General features: G+C 40.0%; 1 protein-coding gene across 5 annotated transcripts in view; it reads right to left on the reverse strand.

The window, feature by feature from the left end:
- iqsec1b (IQ motif and Sec7 domain ArfGEF 1b) overlaps positions 1–14282 on the reverse strand; it is a 197341-nt gene that overhangs the window by 86730 nt on the left and 96329 nt on the right. The gene's annotated exons all lie outside the window — the stretch shown is intronic.

Genomic DNA, 14282 nt, shown 5'->3' on the forward strand with positions numbered 1-14282 from the left:
ATAGACTTTTAATGAGTGGAGATTACATTGAGGAAATTCTGCAGAAAGCTCTAAAATCATGCCCTCAGATACTTTGAGATTTCTTATTGCATTTCTACCAATTTATGTAGTGCTCACTGTTCTATGCACTGCAGTCCACTGATTTATGAAAGGTTGGACTGGGAAAGGTGAGTTTTGCAATGATGCAGTCACCTTTATTGCGACATTAGTTGAATGCTTGTTTTATCGCCTTGCTCCAGACCACAACTTGGCGGAAATACATTGTTTATTGTCTCAGAGCAGATAACTGGACTTGGAAACTGATACTGTTAAATGTTTGTCCTCTGTTGGTGAAGATGCCTTCCATTCAGATAACTCAGTGTTTGTGAAATCAGCTCCTTCACTGTGGTTGCTATGGTTACATTGTGCGCCGTGACAGCAGATTGAAAATGAACTCCACAGCCGCCCTTCCCTTTCCTTACTACTGGCAGCAGCCCAGGGTGCCACATCTGCTGCTGATGTTCACACTGAAAACAATGGAAGCGGCAGTGGCTAGCAGTACATTGAGATATTCAGATAGCTAATTATCAATTTGTATCCTCTCTGGAACATGTAACTGTAATGCAATGTTTGCATTACAGTGATGCTGACCTAACTTTCAACAGTCATATTAGAGAAATCACAAAATCAGCATTTTATCACCTCAAAAACAAAGTCAGGAACTTCATGACAAAACAAGACTTGGAAAACGATTCATGCTGCTATTTCCAGTAGAATTGACTACTGCATTGGACTTTTATCGGAACAAAAGAACAAAAGTAAATTAGACTCTTAAAACCCATCCAAAATGAATTTACAAGAGTTTCAACCAAATCACAACAGACTTCCCTCATCACCCATGTTCTTAAAGGTCTACACTGGCTTCCAGTAAGCCACAAGACTGATTTGAAAGTGGAACTGTTCATATTTCAATCAAGTTTATTTGTTATATTTAAATCTTTTAATCAAGCTATTCCCAAATACCTAACAGACAGTCAGACCCCTAAGATTATTACTTTACACGGATCTATTTTATTTGTATTATTTTTCCCTTTGCACTTATTTCAAAATTTTTATACAGAAGTATCCTTTTTTATTTTGTTTGTAATTTTCCTTTTGCTTGAAATTAGTTTTTAGCTGTGAATTCATATTTAAATAATTGAAAAAAAAATTGATAAATTGTGTCACCTTGAATCTACCTCTGTGTATGAAAGGTGCTTCATTAAAAAAAGCATTGCCTTGCATTTTATAAAATGTTATATACTGCACAATGTGTAAACCTTAGTTTTAACATTTTAAGAATATTACCTTAAGGAATCGGAACATTAAAGTGAACAAAATATTTGTGGTAGTAATCTCTAAAATGCATATTCCCAAATATAATAAAAATAAGGGTACTGCTTTTTTGTTCCATTGTTGAATTGTAAGTGCTGTATATAGTGGATACATTTACAAACTCATGCAGCATATGGACATGTGATTGAAATGATGGACAACATCATACTACATAGTGAACAAGAAGACATTTACGGACATATCTTTTGTCTTTTTCTTTCTCATCCTTTTGTTTTGAGACACCTTAGGAGATCATAACCTGGGAACACCAGATATAGGTGGCTCACACAACTCCTCACAAGTGCCCCAGCCAACCATCAGTTTTGCCAGTGCACTGAAATGGGCATGACCCCTCACCAGCTTCCCAAAGAACAATATCCGTGGTGTTTGCTGGAAAAGCAGCCATGTCTGAGATAAAGCTGCTAGGGATTGCAAGTAGCAGCTGTTTTATTTAGGAGTTGTTCAAGTACCAAATTCAATCAACTGGCTACAAAGTAAGGCAATGTCAGCTTGAACACCAACACACAAGCCAGCAGCCTCATATTAAGTAGTAAAAGTGCTTCGGGATCTGTTAATGGACCTGTCAGGGGAAGGCAGCGGGTGGCAACTTGTCACCTGTAACAAAAGTACTATCGAGGAGGTGCAATTCAGAGTGACACCACATCTCATCAGGAAAGCAGGGTCTAGTGCTGTCTTAGTTTGCAGTGAGCTGCTCTTTTCTTTATGTGCTCAAAACATTTCAAACCTGCAGAGAAAGCAAAGGCTGGTTTTATCAAGGACGACCCGATGGCTATCAGCTAACGCTCACATCAAGACTGTTTTGTAACCTTCTGGCAGATATAGCCATAATCAGGGAGAGAGAAGGGAGGGTGGAGCCAATCACCCTATTGTGTGATAAAAAAAAGGCTGGAAATAAGCCAAATGAAAAGCTGCACTATAACTCAGCAGATAACATGACTGCTGAATACGCTCTGCATGTATAACGTACTGCCAAACTTTGCTGCATCTTCCTCACAGGAACACACACTGGGGAGAAATGGCTGATCCTTTTGGACCTGATGAGAGTTGAAGCGGAAGGAAGCGCTGGAACATCAATCACATGCAAGGCCTTTACAACATTTGTCATGATAATAGTGATGACTGAAAGGAACTCTCTGTTATCTCTTATCCCTCTTCTTAGTGACATTTGGCAGCAATCTACACAAACCGTAGAGATCACCGTCATGGTTGCATGTCCAACAGTACCTCCCCCTTGGTTCTCCACTAGTCTTAGAGAATGTAAGTTATCCCCAGTCTTTTCACAGCCAGAGAGAACATTTACAAGGAGGAGGGAGTTTGTCAGTTCGAAGAATACTGCTAGATGGGTTCCTGCATGTGAACTCACTTTGTGGTGTAGATTTGATTTGTTAAACCACTCCCTCGACAGCAGGGAATGAGTAAGACCCCCCAGGGGCCATCATCTTGCTTCTACAGTACAAACAACATAGATCTTTAACGGCATTCAGACTGGAGTGACACTGACAGCCACATCTCTGGTCTGACTCATCATTGGAAACTGGTCTCAATGGAACCTGACTGGATTGGTCGTTTGCAATGAGTACCAAAAGGCTGTCTGCCGCAAACAAAGGGCAGCTTGAGGCTAACAAGCATGAGGTCCTATGAGCCATGCTAGTTTTGAGGCCTCATTTTGAGTCATAACTACCGAGATCAGATAGACATAGTCAAAACACAGGCATTGGCAGCCTTCACATTAATCATCAATGAACAGCAAGTGTAGTCAGGAGATTTCAAAAGGAAAAACACTCTGGGTTTCTCATACTGCACTGGGGATATTGAATCATGACAGCAGTCAACGTCTAGCTGGCCAATGCACATTGATGTCAGAACAAGAATGTATAAAAAACACTGATGGTTTGAAAGAGTGATAGAAGCCTGTTATGTCAAACTTGAGTGACCATCTCTAAACAGAGCCCACCCAATGACCCAACTGAATGATTCAGGCATCCATTCATGTCCATGGTAAAACGTAAACAATGTACCTAAACATGGACAACACCTGACCATTCACGTACACTGACATGAGCATACCAGTGTGGACAGGAAGAATGCTGTCCCCTCTGCAGTTGATTTCTTTTTTGTATAAAATACAAAGCATTAGAAATGACAATGGTGAAAATGTATTTTCTTGTACCGTCTTGGTCGAACTGTTAAGCCGTTTACAGACATGCACAAAAATTCCACACACTGGGGTCCAGACATTCTCCAGAGTTTGCCGTTCACATTCAGGCGCGTTCACAACACAAGATTCTCGGTGTTCAGGTGACTGGCAGACGGAGGGCATACATATAAATATCTGCTACGAAAATCACATGTTTTTGTTCACAGCACAGTAACACTGATATCGGCTCTTATTATCAATTATCTAAAATCTCATTGTCATATCTCCTTGGCATCTTCAACTGGGTCTTCTACATGGCTCCTATTTTGATCCTGAGATATTTGTATTATTTTTATTAATTTGCATCTGTTGACTGTTAAGCCCATTTCAGGGCCAAGCATTCATAGCTGTGCGTAGGTGTGTGTGAATAGCACTGTAATTACACCGTCAAAACACTGTGGTGTTGAGGGTCTTTGGGTTTCTGGTCTACGCGTAGCTGCGAGGCAGAAGCATGAATGGGGCTTTAGAAGTGTGCTCAGTTCTTATCAGTGTATTGTCTGTATTTTCATATGGGCTCACCTGGACATTATCTGTAGTTTAAACCGAAGGGGCTGGTAGGAGAAACTCAGAAAATGTCAGCAGGAACTGACCTGGACATTTGAATTCTCACATACAGGTTCCCCGGATAATTTCTTTTGATTATTTGGAGCTCTGCGCATGTCTGAAAGCAGAACAACCCTCTGCTTTCACTGCTGGCCATGACTGAAAATAACAAATCAAAAGGCAAATGTGAGTGAGTATTTGTTAAAGTCTCTCTTTTTGCCAGTCCAGACAGAAATGCAGCCCTACTACACTAAAAACAATATTTGATTCAATATTTCCACAAACGTTCACCATTTTAGGAGTTTGGAACTCAGGGTGGTGTGGAGGTCAGGTGTAAATGTAAATTATGCATTTAAAACTAAAACATATTAGTATGGGAGTTGGTGAATGGTTGAGAGTGGACGGAGGTGTATAGTTTCTCTAGGTAGAGGGAGTTTTTTATCGAGTCATATTACTGTGCATTCATCATAAGAGAAAAAAGCCAGTGGCTCACAACAAAAATACACACAAACACATCACTACCCTGCTTGCAGTCGGGGGAAAAGGAAGGCACAGCATGGGGATGAGGTTGTGAAGTAGCGGTTCAATCATCATGGATTTGTTCAGCGAGACACATGATATGTCAATTTATTGAGCGTGAGTTCTGTTTGACAAAAGACATTTTTCAGATTTTGGCCTTGCTTTGCTAATCCCTTCTACGTTTATGCATCAGTAAGGACACAAGTGAGTTTGCAGCAGTGATATCGTATGTGTGTGTGTGTGTGTGTGTGTGTGTGTGTGTGAGTGTGTGTGTGTGTGCCTGTGGATGTGAGTGATTAAAATAAAAATCGTCAAAGAGCTATTCCTGTCTCTATGGTCACTGTCTCCCTCCTCCGGCTGTCCTGCCTCAAAAATGCAACAATAATCCTCTAGCCAGGGTCAGATGACACATGCACTGTGCAGCTCTACATTGTTCTGCTACCAAACCTGAACAGGCCAGTAGGTCAGTGGGTTACATTTTCATATGGAATTTCCTGCCAGATGTTTTTCTTACGTCCTCTTCCTGTGTCATGTGTCCATGTGTGGCATTGTGTTTGCATAGAACATATGCAGCACTCAGTTAGAAGAGGAACAGAGATAGCATGTGTTTAACTGACCTGAAAGCTAACAGTCAGAGACAGGACTCAGAGTCTCAGCTTTATATGTACAGCACTCAAAACCTCATTAACAAAAATAAAAAGTCCTGTAGTTGTGTATATTAATATTTCCTATATCTATCTACTACTCCCATAAATCTCTTTATGTCTACCTGTACGTGGCTCACAAAACTCGGGAACCGTTCATCTTCTCAGCTTTACACTTGGCATGTGTATTGTTGAGGTCCAAAGGGAGAGCAGTGTTGATATTGTTGGGATTTAAACATGCCATGCGTTCGATATTAAAAAGCTTTGCAGGCGACCAGCGCTCTGTAGCAGCGGCTGGGACATCAACAACAACAGAATCCCTAAATGGAAAATCAGAACAACTGACTCTGCGTACTAAGTAGAGCTTCCCAAATATTTGAGTAAACAGGTGAGCATTTCTTTTTGCAGCAGCTGAATAACTGCAGGTCATTTTTACATTTTCAGAAAGAAAGCTGCAACCAGATTTAACAAAGGTCAAGCAAACAACCCATTCCAAACTAATAGAGATGTAAATTATATTGATGATTACACTGAGAATTATAAGAAAACTTTATCTATACTCCACTGAACATATGATCATCTTTCACCTCAAGTTTGATCTCATGCTGCTTCAGTGTTTTGGTTCAGTTGCACAGATCTTCACAGAGAGTTCAATTAAACTCACTGTCCAGCACAAACAGAATACAGTTAGTTAGTTATTTAATTAATTGAGCGTCAGCTACTCAAGAGTCAGCTCTTTTCTCAGCCCCTGGCACTAAATATTTATAATGTATAATATATATATGTTTATGTACACAACTGAGTTTCCCTAAGCAATACAGGTTTAATCCAAATTATTGGCATGACTAGTAGGCTACATAATTGAGAACACCATCAGAAATACAAAATTCAGAAATTCTATTATCAAATCCATATAATCGCCAAATAATCGCCAAATAAACCTTAAATCCCCCTGTTTCCAAACACTGCACGCTATACCAAACAGGGCTTTATAGATGAACACCAACGAGGACACAAATATTGAAAGAAAAACCCAAAAAGGATAATGTTTTACAAACAGATGAAACCAGAGAAGCGCTGTTTGGATATGAAGTGTATCAGTTTGTTTAGTGAAACCCATAAGGAGAAGAACACCCTACAGTAAAGCTCAGTGGGGCTCCATCATGCTGTGGGACTGCTGTGCTGCCTCTGGCACTGGAGGCCTTGCATGTATCAGAGGGATGACAGCAGCACAATATTACCAAAGCATTTCACAGCAAAGTGTGATACCCAGTGTCACAAAACCAGGGTTGAGGTGAAGGTCTTGGGTCTTTCAGCGGGACAATGAACCACAGCGGCACAATAGAACGATTTGAAAAGGAAAAGATGAGCTGTTTGAAACTGGCCAGCAGTGAGTCCTGACCTGAGGAAGCTGAAAATGGGCTTTTACAATAGTCTGATTTATAAATGAATTCATTTAAATTTATTTCTGTTTAAAATTCAGGGGTCCCAGTAATTGTGACTGGTACTTTACGTACATCTATGCAACTACTGACTGAACTGCAATTTAAATATGATTGCATTTCACTTGGTTATTTCCAAACACTCCAGTTTGTTTCTCTGCTGTGTTTATTTGACAGTTGGATGGAATGATACAGAAAACATTCAAACGATTAAAATGTTTACAATCAGAACTTTCATATTAGTAATGTATTAGATGACAGCATTACAGGCATCAATCATAAGCTGCTATCAGACTTGCACGGAACTCAACAAATCCTTTGTATTTTCGCCGGAGGAGGTGCATGTGTGAACGCAAATGTCAGAGAGCCTCTGTAGTTTATGCTGACTTTCTCCACCACGGCCTGTTAGTATAAAGACTGAATGTAAGGAGAATCTGATGTGAGAACACGGCAGGGATCCATTCCGTGAACGAATGCAAAAATTAAAAAAAAAGAAAGAAAAAGAAAACAAACATCTTGCGGTGAAAAAGTGGTGCCAGAGAAGACACTGACGAATTTGTTACATTGCATTACATTACATTTCATTTAGCTGACACTTTTATCCAAAGCGACTTACAATAAGTGTATTCAACCCCGAGGGTACAAACCAAGAAAGTACAATTTCTTCAAAAATAAAGCAAAACTACAAAATACTATAAGTAAGTGCCATTTAAGTGCTACTAAATTGTTAGTTTTTAAAAAAAAAAATGTTTTATTCAAGGTATAGTCGGAATATGTCAAGAGAGTTTGAGGTGATAAGAGCAGGCGAAAGTGTCAGGGTGGTGTAAACATGATCACGTGATTATGCAACGGATTTAATACGACGTTACATCCTGTTATCCAGAGGATTTGTTGCTGTTGTGAACACGTCTGTGCAGAGAACCTCCCACTGCGTTTTGAATGTGTGAAAGTCTCAATTCTCATGTCACGTCTGACAACGGCACTGATACATCTAGCACCTGAATCTGTATCTGACCTCAGCTAACGGAGCTTAACAGTGAGTCTCAGCTCATTGTCCTTTTTAGTGAGACCACATAAAAAAAAAGCTCTAAGCCATAAAGTAATCATGTATCTGCCACAAGTCACAAATTCTTACCAATTCTTGCTGGAGAGGTTCACAAAATGAAGTTTTGTGCGTGCTTCCTCTAGCTGTCATCTGAGGCTGTGCACAATCACACATGTTTCATTAACTTCAGAACAAGATTACAACATGTCACTGCAGCGAGTGTGTTTTTAACAAAGACAAGTGACAAGCCAAGAAAATATCTTGTCTCTGGTTTTAAGATGATATATTTTACAGGTAAGATACTGTGTTGTCCCTTATGTCTTTTCAGTAAATTGCTACATGATTGTTAGAATAGTATGAATGGATTTTATGGATAAGTGTTTGTGTGTGTTTGAGTGTGTGTATGTGAGTGTGTGGTCACAGTGTGGAGCCAGTAAAAGGACCAACAGAGGGCAGTGTTTTTTCACCCACTGAGCGCTGTCCCACTTGTCCCTCTGGAGAGACTTCAGAACAAAAGGACAGTGTCGACACACTGTTCATCTAAAATCTACTTTCATCATGGTTCACATTAGGCCAAAGGTTAATGTGAATAATGCATTTTCAGCTTCATTGCATGGACAAAGAAACCATCTCCAGTAGAGAGCTCTAAAACTCTGTATGCATGTCTCCTTTCCCTCTACACATCTAACACATTTCTGATGTTTTATTGAATTTCTGTGTTTCATCCATATGTTGTGTTCTCGCAGACCACCACCTGACCTCAGGTCAGTTGTTTGATTAGAAACCACTGGCTCTGTGGGATGGGTGAAACTGAGCCATGTGACTAGAGTGTGTTGGTCAGCTACAGAGCCACTATCAAGCTGTGCAATATATCATCTCTCCCTTCAGAGACATGTTGACTGACAGACCATGACAGGGATTATTTAAGTATGCACAGTTCAGGGGCTTCATTCTGTGTGTAATTCTGTGTCATTTCAAATATGTGTGAAATTCCGACATTACAGAATCCTCTCACTGTTATCAGGTGTGGTGTTCCTCCATATCTTTAATTAGGCCTAAACACCCTTAACTGTACTACAGTGACGCTTCCAAAAACACTTTACTTAATCATTATACAAGACAGCATCATATCAAAGTGGGAGCGAGTCGGTCCAGGAGAGTGGTGTGACAGCTGGATTAAGGAACAGAACAACAGCTTATAACTATCATTAATGAGTTCTCTGTTGTGTTTGGCTTGTCACATACAGATGGCCAAGTTACAACTGTTGGTTGTTACTAATGATGATGGTAATTACATGCTTTCATGTAAATTACTGCTTTAGAAGCAGAGAAACACACTCTGTGGTTTCATAAACCATAGAGGAACAAATACAATGACCATTACAAGGTCACAAAAACAGAGAGTAGAAATCAAAACCTAGAGAACTAATATGTAGCCATGTAAAACACTGCACAATTTGGAAACTAAGAACCATAGGAGGAAGGAAGTGGTGTTTGTGTGTTTATACTAGTGTTAGTAGTAAACAATTTGACCTATCGGTAAAATGACAGTGTCATGTCCCACAAAAGGGTTGGTCTCACACTAACCTTTGTATGTGTCAGTGATGTATTGAAAGCTGTGTATGAAGTACCGTCAGGCCTCACTGACTATAATGCTTGCTGTCAATTTGGCAGTGTAGTAGGGGAATATTGTTGTTGTTCTATAATTACACATCATTTGTGAAGGAGGTGGGTCGCCACATAATTGTGTACATAAGAAGGTTTGGTATTGTGTTGAGTGTGTTTGTATTCTTTGCTCTCCTCACTTGTGTTAGTTAAATGTTGTAAATAGTATAATAAGATACTCTAGAGCTTATGTAATGTTGCTCTGGTGATTTCATGTAAATGTTACGTCTTGTCAGTTATTTCTGTTTCTGTGTTATTCTGCATGTGGATAAGGAGGTGTGTCTTGGCATGTCTGCTGCGAAGCCGCCGTGCACATGTATCAATAGCATGCTAACTGAAGACTGAAAAGTAATGATATGCATGTTATACAGGCGCTGAGCATGTATGTTAGATTATTTAATATATGTAAATTAAATTTTATTTACATATTTATTTTATTTGTTCCACTTATTTTATTTATTGTTTTTTGGAACGACTGGTGCACATTTACTTCCTCATTGCTCTGGATTCTCTCGGGAAGGCGCTGAGCATGCAGCACACTCATGAAAGCCATTTCCTTGGGAGTCTGTATTCATTGTTATCCACAAGGCAGAGTGGAAGACACTACAGCAGCAATACTCCTTTCGATAGACAAAGACACACATGGTACTAATGTTAAAGTAAGGAAGGCAAGTGTAGTACATTCTAATAAACTGCTCATGAGCAATTCTGTTCTTACGCTAGAGAATTTAACATTTATACCTGCACACTTCTTGCTAATGGGTTTTTACTTATTTACATGTACAAATGTTTCCAGAGACATATTTATCTTTGGTTGAAAATTGTCCCTGGCGAACCACAACGCTCTGAAACAACAGAAGTAAAAGCAACTTTCACGTCTGGTTTCTCTTGTTGTCGTGTTTGCCTAACCAACAGCAATCTTGGAGCCTATAAGTTATCATAAGAAGTTTACCTACTGCCAGAACATTTCAGGTTTATATAGAGTTCATTAGAGTTTTTAATAATTCAACATTTAGTATTTGATTAACAGTACAAATAAAGCCCCCAAAACTCACATACTAAACCAAAGATCCTGTACTGAACTTTTCATAATGAATGCATGTACCAGTGTGCACTGCGTGTTCAAATGTGAGAAAAAAAAATGTAAATAAGAGTGGAGAGTGTTTATGCAAAAGTGAAAATGTACATATGGGAGAGTGTGAAATGGATTTGACAGGTCCGGAATGAATTATTGCTTGTTTGGCCCCAAACATTTATCTGTGACATTTACAGAAACAGAGGCTCTGCCAAACACGTGTATCTGGCATCACACACCGGCTGCAGTTCTGCCAGCAAGAGGGAGAATGCGCCTCAGTGACTGAAAGACCAGTGCAGTGTAATACATGAAGTCACAGCAAGACTGACATTCCTCACCATCGGCAAAACTGCAGTATGTGCACTACATATATATACGGTATGCAAATAGGTCTATGATGGATCGTATACATAATTCTCTAAGATGGATCCAACTCATCTACATTCAATTAGATGAGATTACTAAGTCCAACAGTGGCATGTTTATACAAGCAGAAGTCCTGCCTGATTTTCTCATGAAAAATATAAACTACATGGAGCCTGTCAGTGTCATCCCTTATTTACACAGCCTGTTCATGACAACACTGTGTTGCACCTTTATTCTGCCTTGCCGTCCTGCATAAAAGGTACAAACCAGGAATGGGGGGTATTTCTGCTCTGCCCTCATGCCGTCAGCAGAGGAAGTCACAGATCCAAAACAACATCTGTGTAAAAGAGAGTACAGGCATCAGGGGACAGATCCCGATGCTGTTGTGTTTCACTTCACACTTCTGATTCCAGAACAGCAACATGGTATGTACAATCACTCAAGGGGGGGCAGCAAAATGTTGGCATTCTTTGTTTTGGTGCAAACAAGCAAAGGCAACATAATAAGGGGTCTGAATGGCATAGAGAGATCTCTGTATCAGAGGCTTAAGGGCCAGCTCTCAATTTGTGATTGAATGATTAGCAGCAACACGTTTGTTGTAACTTCAGCTAAATTGCATCCAATAATGTTCTTCTATAATGAAGACTTGCACGAGCAGTGTTCTCCAACATCCCCCCTCCTTGTCTCCAGCAGGCAGAGCAGGAGCTGCTCCTTTCAGGCCTGGCGAGCCACCACCATTGCCCTCACTATGTACACACTATCACCTCCTCCTATTAATGTCATGTCACAGCCAGACAACAATGTAATGATGATTAAAATGATACTAATCGAAATGGCAAATGGTGGCCATTATCATTACAGTTAATTATCTCCGATTCCACCGCACGGAAAGTGTGACAGCAAGCTGTCACAGCCAAGTGAACAAGAAGCGAAGTAATAACCTGAGTCAAACGAATGGAGTCTGACTTCACAGGAGGTAGATCTGAATATTTCCTTCTGATTCCAACAGCAGGGGGTTTATAGTGATACACAGTGAGTCTGACACTGCATAAGAAAATTAAAGGTCCTTTCATGTTAAGAATTAATTTTAAACACAGATGCTTCAGCCCCAATGAGGTCTGGTTATTTAAGATTAAGATTAAGATTTAAGAACGAAAACAACTTTATCTGAATTCTTCAGATGTGGAAGGGAGAGGGTAACGTTCGTCATTTTCATGGAAGATATATCCATTATTGTTGTGACATGAGAAAACAAGGAATGTGTTTGTAGCCATGTTTACAGTCATCATTCAGCAGATTGTATGGACTTCAAATTGAATCACTATTGAAGTCCCAAGGTCAACGGCAAGAACAACTTCATCTTGAAAGCATGTAATCCAATTTGGCCTTGACACCCACCCTCTGGCACTCATGGAGTCTTAGTGAAAGATGGGAGACCTCGTTGTTTTCCCAGTAACCCTGTCAAACCATCAATCTGACCTCAGACTTAGGAAGCCGGCTGCTCCTTCAAGCCATTGTGTTAAAGAAAGAGTCTTCTATTTCTATCCACTGGGAATCCAACTTCACCTCTTCACAGGTAGAGAAGTCCTGAGGCGGGTAAACTCTACAAAGCTGTTCTTAGATATGAAATCGTGTCCACAACAAATTTGTTGCCTTTCACATATAAAGAGAGCATGAGGAGATTTTCTGGGTCAGACGCGTAAACAAGAGTTGTTCTTAAATCTCTTTGTCTTTCTAAGGTGACATCTTCATTGATGTCTTCTGTATGGCACCTCTTTTCATCCGCAGATATTCCTTCACTTTCGCAGCTGTCACATGAAAATGAAATCCTCACTAAGGTTTCCTCGCTGTGATTATTCTGGACATTGTACTTGGTGGTCGGCAGAAAGAGTTTTGGCGATGTCCAGAGCAGCTGACCCCAACGCCGGGTTTACACAGTACTCGGAAGCGCCTCCTTCCCCCTCCCCCCCCTGTTACACAATTGTGCGGTTCACATGGGCTGCGATGCGCCGCACAGCGCCAAGGGATGGTTTCGGCGTTGAGTCTATTTTTTCCGCTTTCCGCGTCTGTGTAAACCTGGCGTAACATTTGCATTCTCACATACAGCCCATCTAGAAAATTTCAGAAAAATGTCCAGACTGTATTGCATGACTGAGAGAAGCTAATATGCTAAAGAAACAGTTTCACCACTGCTGGCTCCAAACTTGGATCACTTTCAACGCTGTTGTGTTTTTATGACCTTTGCAACAACAAAAACATTTGAGCTATAAAGTGAAACAAATGGGTTGGATTGTGTTTATTGTTCTTTAACATATGCTGCAAACACTAGCATGGGTTATGGACTGAGGAGAATGCTAAAATGTTCCCTAGGACCTCTTTCTTTGGCTTCTGTTGTTGTCATTAGCAATTAATGATATATGTAACTATCATTTGAGTATTTAAGACCCTTTAACTTCTTTTTAAATGAATATGTTGGAAACATAGATGGAGTTTCAACCAAGTCACAGACGTCCAGCATCAGCATTATCTTACATTCGCTAGCAAAAGCAAAAGCAGAAAATATCTGCTTGCAATTGTTGTATTTTAAGCGACTGTTTTTGCTTACATGTCTTGGTGTTTCCAATGACCTGTTATTTTGATCGATATTTAGTGTGGAAAAACACAAAGTGTGACAGACCCAGTAAGCAGGCTTTTATTTCTAAGACTAACCAGGCCTTAGAAACAATAATTTGTGATCCGCTTCAGCTAAGGGACAGGAATTCTCATTTACAAATACCAGCTCTGCATGGACACACACTATTAACAGCATTACTGTGTATTTAGAATTCTCTCGTACTATATGAGTAAAAGAGAAAGAGGGCGATAATTCTTAATTTGGTCTTCTTTGGGGAAACAAGAAAACGTGAGCTTCCTTCCACATGGGCTGAATCTTTACTCAAACAAAAAGAGGTCACGCTGTGTGCATAACATTTCAGCTACAGTGGATCAAAACAAGAGATTTGGAAGTAGGCTAATGAATGCAGAGCAGTAGGAGCAGTTTCCTCTGTTCTCTCAGAGCTCTGCTACACATGTCGGAACTCTGCTCAGGGTGAACCACAACAAAACCATTTTGGTTTCTTCCTCTCCACTCAAACAGAAACCTACCCACTGATTCATCAGCTCTGACTCATTATTCATTTCATCCACTGCTGAACAATAACCATTGTTAAAAACTAACAGCTACTTTCATAACTTCTGCCTTCAATTTTGCATTTGGAAGCTTCAAAAGAACGTTGGATCATATAAAATATTAGGTCAAATATAAATATGGGCATTTTCTCAACCGTCACCATCGTGTAAGCATTTTAGTTATGTTAAGGCCACAACCGTCTTCCTAGATCTTACTAGAAAAGGACTTTATGAATACAAACCA

This window comes from Limanda limanda, chromosome 4 (assembly GCF_963576545.1).
Source record: "Limanda limanda chromosome 4, fLimLim1.1, whole genome shotgun sequence".
NCBI classification, from domain to species: domain Eukaryota; kingdom Metazoa; phylum Chordata; class Actinopteri; order Pleuronectiformes; family Pleuronectidae; genus Limanda; species Limanda limanda.